Here is a 9,817-nt window from a genome sequence, read left to right on the forward strand (position 1 = left end):
AACTTATTTGAAGAGGTTTACCTACATTTACCGTACTGGTTTTGCTTCCAAACATACTCAGTCTTCTCAGAAAGTTTGCAAGCTCGAGAAATCTCTCTCTGGCTTAACAGCAAGCTTCCAGACAATGGAACTTGAAGCTTACTATTGCTCTCTTAGACATGGTTTCACTTAAAGCCATTTTGACTATTCCCTCTTCACATTATCTGTTGGTCTAAACATCATTGTTTCTAATCCTAATCTTCTACAGTCTACCAGACTTCAACTCCAACAAATTTTTAAAATGAAAGATCTTGGTGTTTTGAGGTTCTTCTTGGGGCTTGAAATTGCCAGAAATACCTCAACTATCTTGGTCAATCAATGAAAGTATGCCCTTCAGATGATTGCAGATTCAGGGCAAAGGGGAGCTAAGCCTATTCTACACCAGTAGACTTCAATTTCAATCTCACTTCATATGAATTTGATCAAGCCACAGGTAGCATCACTGAGGACAAGTTGTTGGATGATCCTAGTAGATATCATAGGATGGTAGGAAGACTATTGTATCTTACCATGACTACACTGGATATAGCCTTTGTTGTTCAGGCTCTTAGTCAATTCATGCACAAGCCTAAGGAGTCTCACATGATTGCAGCCATCAAAGTAATTAGATACATCAAAAATACACCAGGACTCAGATTGCTCATGACATCTGCCAGCCCACAACAATTATGTGCATATTGTGACTAAGACTGGGCTACATGTCCACAAGCTCGGAAATCAATAACAAAATACATGATTAAATTTGGTACTTCCTTGATCTCATGGAAGGCAAAGAAGCAAGAGACAATTTCAAGGAATTCAGCAAAGGCTGAATTTAGAAGCATGACATCAATAGTGGCTGAAGTATCTTGGTTGACAGGCTTATTCAAGAAGCTTAGTGTTTTGGTGAAACAACCAATATATATGTTCTGTGATAGTAAGGTTTCCATACAAATAACAATTAATTTGATTTTTTATGAACGAACCAAACACATTGACATAGACTGTCTTTTTGTGAGGGAAAGAATACAAAAAGATGATCAAAACTCATCACGGTACCAAAGAGCAGCTTGCAGATTTGTTTACCAATGATCTAGGGAAGGCTCAAGATTATCATTTACTTAATAAGCTTGGAATGATGAATGTCTTCTCACCATTCAGCTTGAGCGGGAGTATTGAGCCTAGTGACGTGGCAATTAGTTGAAATGTAACTAACTTATGTAGAGTTAGTTAGATAGGTGGTTATGTAGAAGCAATGTGCATGAAAAGAATATGTTAAACTTCAGTTAGAATTAGCAGTATATATATAGATAGTCTTGTATCAGTTTTAGTGTAATTCAATATGATTCTATGGAATAAGATTCTCTCTATTTTCTCTCTTCTGTAAATTGCTTTCTTCTCCATTTCAGTTGTTCATATTAGCTCAACCCTAAATCCATGGCCTAGATTCATGGTGGTTGCATTTCACATAGGTGAGTTCACATATATCATTGCTATAATAGAGAAATTTCTTGTCAGTTTTCCGCATCGAATTTTCTCCTTTTTCTACATACATTTTTTTAAAAATAAATAGATCCTTGTGTGATTTCGTTGCTGACTTTATAGTGTGTTGAAGTTATCGAAGATGAAGCATCACACTTTTTCAATAGGTATATCCGTTTTATTTTAGAATAAATAATCTGCGACATCAAATACAGTGAGGATATTGAATTATTAAGAACAAACAATAAATTTTATTTATTCAAATTATTATTATGTTCATCTGAACAGTATTTTTTATTACTATAATAAATACAAGAGATAACAATAACAATTAACAATATTGAAAGATAAAATTTAAGTTTACGTAAAATTACTCATTAATTATACATAAAAAGTTTTTCACCTTAATGTACATATACTAAATGCTGAAGTACTCTAAAAACATGTTTTAAGAAAAAGAAAATCAAACTCTACCTAAATAATTTAAACACTCTATTCATTTTTTTACTGGTATATTGGTAATCAAGTAAAACAAAATAAATTAAATGTTTAAAATCAATTTTACTATTCTTTGCCTTTTAAGATTTGATGATAAGATGTAAATTACTACATTAAAAACTTTTTAGCTGTTAATTACACGAGGTTATCCAAAATTCTCAATAATGCAACTAGAACTGAGTTGGTTCAAATAAAATTCATTAATTAAGAGAGAGATAATTTAGATATGTTACCTTTTTTTTTCTTTGGTCAAAGATAACGTTAACTATTAATACACCAACTATAGCAAATTAAAAGTCTTTGTATAATTATGAATCATAAATAATATGGATATGACATTAATAATATATTGTGGCGTATATAACATTCTTAGATTTCAGATTAAAATCGTACCTACTATATTTGTTTTAATTAATATTAATGAACATGAATTAGTTCACTGAAAATTACAAGCTACCTTATCTTATAAATGCAACCAACTCTTATTATTTATATTTTTGTTTCTTAACAGCTAGACATATTATTTATATTTTCATACAACTTCTACAAAAAAATTTAGGAAATAAAAAGAAAAATCATGTCTAAATTCATGTAGAAAATTAGTTGAGTAGGTCATTGTACTCTGGATTCCACCTTTTTCTTGTCACATGATAAATCATTCATCTCAAATATTGTTAAAAAAGAATTAATTAATAAAAAATAGTTTGTAAACGAGATATTTTTTTTTTAATATTAACATAAAGTTTAAAAAAAGGACAAGATATTTTTTTTTTTAATATTTACATAAGGTTTAAAAAAAGGACATACTTCTAGGGTGTGACATCGATAATTTATAAAAAATAGTTTATAAATGAGATATTTTATATTTACATCAGGTTTAAGAAAAGGACATATTTCTAGTTTATATTTCTAGGGTGTGACATCTATAATTTATTGTGTTGCAAATATTAATAAATTGGCTTCATCATTTAAATTAACAATTAGTAGTGGAGCCAGAAATTTTATAAAAAGTGCTGAAAAATATCGCAATAAATTTTTTTTTCAAAAAATAGGACTAGTGAAATTCAAATAGACGAGCACTTCCTCATTCCAAATAGATGAAATCACTAGGCTATATGTTAAGAGTGTTTAAAATATATTTAATCATATTATTTATCATTTTATTTATATATACAATAGTTTTTTCCGATAAAGAATGTCCAACTGGACATCCCTGACTATACCATGAGGTTAGTACACTGTTTAGGACTTATACTTTCTCTTTTCCTATTATTTGTCCAATTTTGAATTAATATACCTATTAAAAAAAATAATTAACATAGTGAGTTTATGATTATACCCTTATTAATTAAGATGTGGATGAATTAAAAATTTAAATTTTTTAAGAAGTTCTACTTTTTCTAAAATAATTAATTGAGACTATAATAGATAAAATAAATTTGTCATTTCTTGATTTGTTAAAATGGCCAAGTAACTAAGAACAACTAAAAAAGAAAAAATAAATAAGTAATTAGAGACATGAAAATGATAGATCAAATAAAAATAATTTTATTATTACTCTAAAACAAACTTTAAAAATGTAATAAGAGAGTTTTTCTTATATAATTAATTTATCCTTGTAGATTCATAAACAATGGTTAGCTATTCTCTCCCTCTCAAATTACTTTGTCATAAGTTTTAAAAATGCTCCCTTCTTTTATTTTATTTGTTTATTGTTGAGTTGGCACAGCCTTAAGGAGTTATAGATAGAGTAACTATTTTACTATATTACATATTGAATATAATAAATTTAATGTTTTGAGAAATGTAATAAAAATAACTATAGTTAATACGGTGGTAAATTAGAAATTAAATATTATTATTATTTATTTTTAATTGTCATGTTGTGTTGATTAATTTTTAAAGTTAAATTAAATTACATTAATTCGATATTTCAAACAAAAAATTTAGATATTCAAAAATTATATGAATAATACTATTAAGTTGTAATTTATTTGCATATCAATATAATTAAAAAAATACATCGTAAAATGTAGGCAAAGTTCTTATAGTTTGACTCTATAAAAAAATCATGACAATTAAAAATGAACGAAAAAATAATAAATTATCTTGACTTTCTAAATTAAATACGTAAAAGCGAAGATCTATTTTAAGTATATAAAAGTAAAAGTAGATTGAAGTAAAAATTATTTTATATTATTCGTCTTTTAAAAAGTAAGACAAGATTAATTTTTTTTTCATTCAGTGATATTAGGGGCATGCACTATTTGAATTAAACCGAAAAAGTAAATTAAACTAAATCTAATTTTAATTTGGATTGATTTTTTGGATTCTTGATTTGAATTTGAATTTGAATTTATAATTTACTTTGTTTGGTTTTTCGATTTGGATACAGATTTAGAAAATCGAAAAAATCAAAGTTTATATATATATATATATTGACATATATACAAATACAATTAGCTTCTTTTCACTCTCCGTCTTTCCTCTCTCAATCTCGCCCCCTCTCCCAATCTCACTCGTCAAATATACAAATACATATGTATACCGGTTACACATATACATATACGATTCGCTTCTCTCAACTCTTTGTCCTCTCTCATTCGCCTCTCCCAATCTCACCCGCCTCTCTCGTCTACTCTGAATCTCACTTGCCATATTTACAAACACATATGTATACCAATTACATATATACATATATAGTTCGCTTATCTCCACTCTTTGTCTTCTCTCGTTCGCCTCTCCCAATTTCACCCGCCTCTCTCGTCCACTCTTAATCTCATTTGCCAGATATACAAATATATATGTATACTAGTTACATATATATTATTATCTTACAGATATACATATTCAATTTGTTTCTCCCCACTCTCTGTCCTCTCTCATTCATCTCTCCCAATTTCACTCGCTTCTCTCTCCTCCCACTTCGAATCTTGCTTGACAGATATACAAATACATATGTATATTAGTTAAATATATATAATTATTTGATAGATATATACATACAATTTGTCTCTCTCCATTCTCTATACTCTCTTGCTCGCCTCTCTCTTCCCTCTCCAATTCTGTTTGTCTCTTTCCTCGCTCTAACATGCAGATACAAATCGTAATTAACAAATTATATCTATTAAAAATAATTAAGTTAATTTTTAGTGGCTAAATACAAAAAATTTGCATTAAAAAAATAAACTAATTTATCACATCATTCTTAATTATTGCTCCCTTCGTTTAAAAAAGGATGACCTACTTTAACTTGGAACGGAGTTAAAAAAAGAAAGAAGACTTTTAAATCTTATGACTCTAAATTAAAGTTATGCCAAATATATCAAAATATCCTTTTATCTTGTGATCATAAACATGTCACGTGAAAGTTTAAAATTAAAATGTTACAAAAAAAATTATTTTTTTTAAATATACTAAAAATATATGATCATTCTTTTTGTAACAGAGAGAACATCAGAAGTTATCTAATGTTTGAAAGAAAATGAAAAAGTCCATGTGGCAGTCCTTTGTCTATGTGAACATGTGATCCGACACACGTAAAAATATGATCAAATAAGCATAACATAATTATTAAAAAAAGAATATTTGGTGAGAATTTGAATATATTGAAGTGGTCAATGGTGTAACCCTAAAGACCAAATTTTTAGCTGTATTTGTTCGAAAATTGTCTATAATTATATATATATATATATATATATATATATATATATATATATATATATATATTAAAATGGTCAAAACCTTCAATGAGGTTGCTGAGCTACTGATTGATTCAAAATAATCCATAGAAATAATTTCACTTATAAAAATATATATTACAAAGTTTACATCAATTCCTCTCTTTTAAAAAGTTATATTTAAAGACCGACTCCCAATTGATTTTCATAGAAAATATCATAACTTTACAAATAATAGTAGATTCGAACTTGATAATTTAATTTCTTTCTTTTAAAAAGTTGTATTTAAAGACTAACACCCTATTGCTTTACATAGAAAATATCACAACTTTACATTACAAATAAAAATAGATTCGAACTTGATAATTAAAGTCATGATTTGGATTAAAGAAAAAAAATTTTTGATCAGAAAATTTAATCAGAATGATATTTACTTATGTTATTTTATCTTTTTAAATATTTTTACCCATATAATTGTAATACATTTTAAATATAAAAATGAAAAAATCAAATTTATTTTAAAATAAAAAGGATATCTTAATTTTTTTTTAAATTCTGACTAAATTTTCTAGCTATTTAATGTCATGGATCAAAATTTTGATGTCAAATAACTAAATATTTCATACTTATTTTAATTCCCTATTTCTGCAAATCAATATTATATGATTCATCATTTATTACTCTATATAATTTAAGTCGTACAATTTTATTAGTCTACTCCAAATTATTTATGTTAGTTGCTATATTTTTTACATGTTTTTTTCTGTATTTGGATTAGGTGTACTCGATATGAGTATCTTTCAAAAACAATTCTCCCATCTACCTTCACGAGATAATGAGAGAAGATCATTATATACTTTATCCTCTTATAAAATTTCACTCAAGTTGTTATTATTTTTCTTATTTATATCATTCCTTTCTTTTAACTATTTTCTGATATTCATTTTAAAGATCAAAGATATAAATAAGTCTCTTGAACTTTGCCAAATTTTTTTATACCTAAATCTAAATCAAAGATGGTATTTAAATATTTATTGAACAACTTAAAAGAAGCAAATTTAGTCAAATACAATTTTTTTTATTATAATTTAAACAAGTCTATTGAACTTTGCCAATTTTTTTTATACCTAAATCAAAGATAGTATTTAAATATTTATTGAACAACTTAAAAGAAGCAAATTTAGTCAAATACAATTTTTTTTATTATAAATTTTTTTTTTTTTTAAAAAAAGGGAACCAGTTGGTTGAGGATGATGGGAATGAGACCACAAGACTTAACCGCGTATGGTCCCATGAAAGGGAATTGAATTCGCAGCGCACGGAAGAAGATGCCTATGTTGCCCCACTTATCTTCTCTTTTTTATTCTAAAAAGATCATTTAGTTTCGGGATAAAGTTTGTTTTAAATTTTAATTTTATAATCACAAATTTAAACTGATTTTATTCAATTTGAGAGAAATGAGATAAAATAATATTATATTAGACGAATTTTTTTTATCACGATTCAAAAGTTGAGATCATGAGGATACACATTTCGAGAATTCTAAAATTGCGTGAGAGCCGAAAGAACAAACATATATGGGACTCCCGAAGGAAAGTCAGACCACAAATGATAGAAAACAATAGCAAAAATTCTCAGAACCTGATAGCATAAATATAAAGAACATATAATACAATTCTAGAATCTGAAATACATCTCAAATCTTTGTAAGGCAAGTTAAAGACTTCTAATGATAGATAGAAATTAGTGGCGATCCGAAAAATAGAATCTCACAACAACTCCGAAAAAGGATAAATCAGTTGGATCCAATCAACCACCCCAAGGATCAAGGAATAATAAAAGTAGGTGGTGAGTACAATTAAAATTTTCTAGATTAATATTGAGATTAAGTTTATTCTTAATTGGGAAAATGAACAAATATATCTCCGAACTATCGTAAATGGTACACAAATATCTTTCGTCATACTTTTCAGACATTGACACCAAAATCAGAGCATATCTTCCCTACTCTAATTGTCCTAATCATTCTTCCGTTAGAGTGAAGGGAAAATATGCTTTGATTTTTAAACGGAAGAAACACCAATATCCAAAAAGTATGATAGACAATATTTTTATACCATTTATAATAGTTTAAGAGATATATTTATCTCTTTTTTCCTAAATGATAGAAGATATAAATTTATAGCTTAAAACAAATAAGATATAATTTTAATTACAACTTAATTCTAAAATATTATACTTTACCCCACATACCAAAAATCCCTAAAATTACGCCACAAACCCAAAGATAGTACTAAATAATATGGTAATAATAATAAAGATAAAAAAAAGGTAGTTGTTTGAAGCTTTGCTTTGTTCACCAAATTTGGTGATGTGAATAACAAACCAAAGGAAGTTTCATCTGTCCCCTAACTTATTTGGAACTTACCCATTCAAAATTTTCAATCAATAAATTTCAAAGTGTCATTTTTCGTTTCAAATTATCTATCATGCTTTTTAAAAATAATTATCTATAATTATTTATTAATTTTAAAATTTTACGATGATAATAAAATAGACATTTTATTATAGAATTTGGGAATCTGATTTCAAATTAATTTTTGTTTTATTTATATATTTTATGAACAGTGTCTACAACATAAAATTATTGCAACATAAAGTATGTATATCGTTATACTAATAATAAAAATATAATTTATATCGTTTGCGCCCTTGAGTATTTTTAATAAGCTTTCTCCTCGAGACTCGTTTAAAAATGCTTTTGGAAACATTGATAAGGAAAATTTTAAATTTTATGTTCCAAAAATGTATGTAATATATAAAAAATGTTCTTTGCGTTTCATGATCTTCGTAATAAAATTGAAAAGCCACTAAAGATATACTTTGTGTCATTTTGTTTGTTTACTCTATCTCTCAATACTTGGTTGACGTAAAAAAATTGAATTCCCCTATGAACCAATATTCTTCAAAAATATATTTTTCTTTTGGATTAAGTTTCTTATATATTGTTTTGTTTTTAAAACATGGAGTTGGAAGAAACATTTATAGTAGGTCTACCAAAGATTTATGGTTTTCGAGCAAAACTTGGTTCACACTACCAATTATAATATTATTATGAAGGTGCAAACAACTCTAATTTCTCACTTACTAGTAAGAAATTAGAACTACTTCAATGAAAATTCCAGCTAATAGTAGGTTTGAACTCAAAATTAATTACAAAATATAAACGATTTCAATGCTAAGAATCTTAAAAATTAAATCGACAGAGCTAAAAATTTATTCTGACGACTTTAATATTGATATCAACTTTCAAACTTAACTAATTCAGATTCACATTGGAAACCAAGTACTACTTCTAAGTAAAATATCCTTTACAAAAGATAATTTTATTCGCAATACTCCAACCGAACAATATTTGGTTTAAATTATATCATCAAAAGATTATGCAATCTTGATTGTCAATAATCAATATGATACTCCCAAGGTTTTGAAAAAAGAATTAAAATGTGAGGTAAGTGTACTTCGTCTGAATAAAGAAAAGCATATTTTTTTAAAAATTAAATTAACTTTCCATCTGTACATACAATCTCCATAAAAAGGTAAACAAGGGTGGTGTAAAGTGTAATGACTAAAGAGATTCTCCAAAAGGGAATTTTTCACTTTTTTCAAGTGCCTCATGATATCATAACTATGTCATTTGTATAAGATTCTCCACTCATTTTCTTTCATTATCGTGTAAAAAACTAGTTTTTTTTTTTAAAAAAAAAATATAGCCAAACCCATATACTCTAGTTGTCAAGACGTGTCTTGGAAATTACCTTTTACCAAACAATACACTAAAATAATAATAACTAAACATTATTATTTTTACCAATATAAACATCAGAAGTTCATGTGTTTATATATGCAACAACTTCTCAATCAATATGACCAAACAAATTATATATATAGATTAATACTCACTCCATTTATAAAAGAATGACCTAGTTTGATTAGAAACGAAATTTAAAAAACGGAAAAAGATTTTTTAATCTTGTAGTTCTAAATTAATGTTATGTCAAATGTACCAAATTGTCTTTTAATCTTGTGGTTTTAAACATGTCATGTGAAAAGTTAAAGTGTTGCCAAAAAAGATAAGA

The sequence above is a fragment of the Solanum lycopersicum genome, chromosome 1 (assembly GCF_036512215.1).
Source record: "Solanum lycopersicum chromosome 1, SLM_r2.1".
Taxonomy (NCBI): domain Eukaryota; kingdom Viridiplantae; phylum Streptophyta; class Magnoliopsida; order Solanales; family Solanaceae; genus Solanum; species Solanum lycopersicum.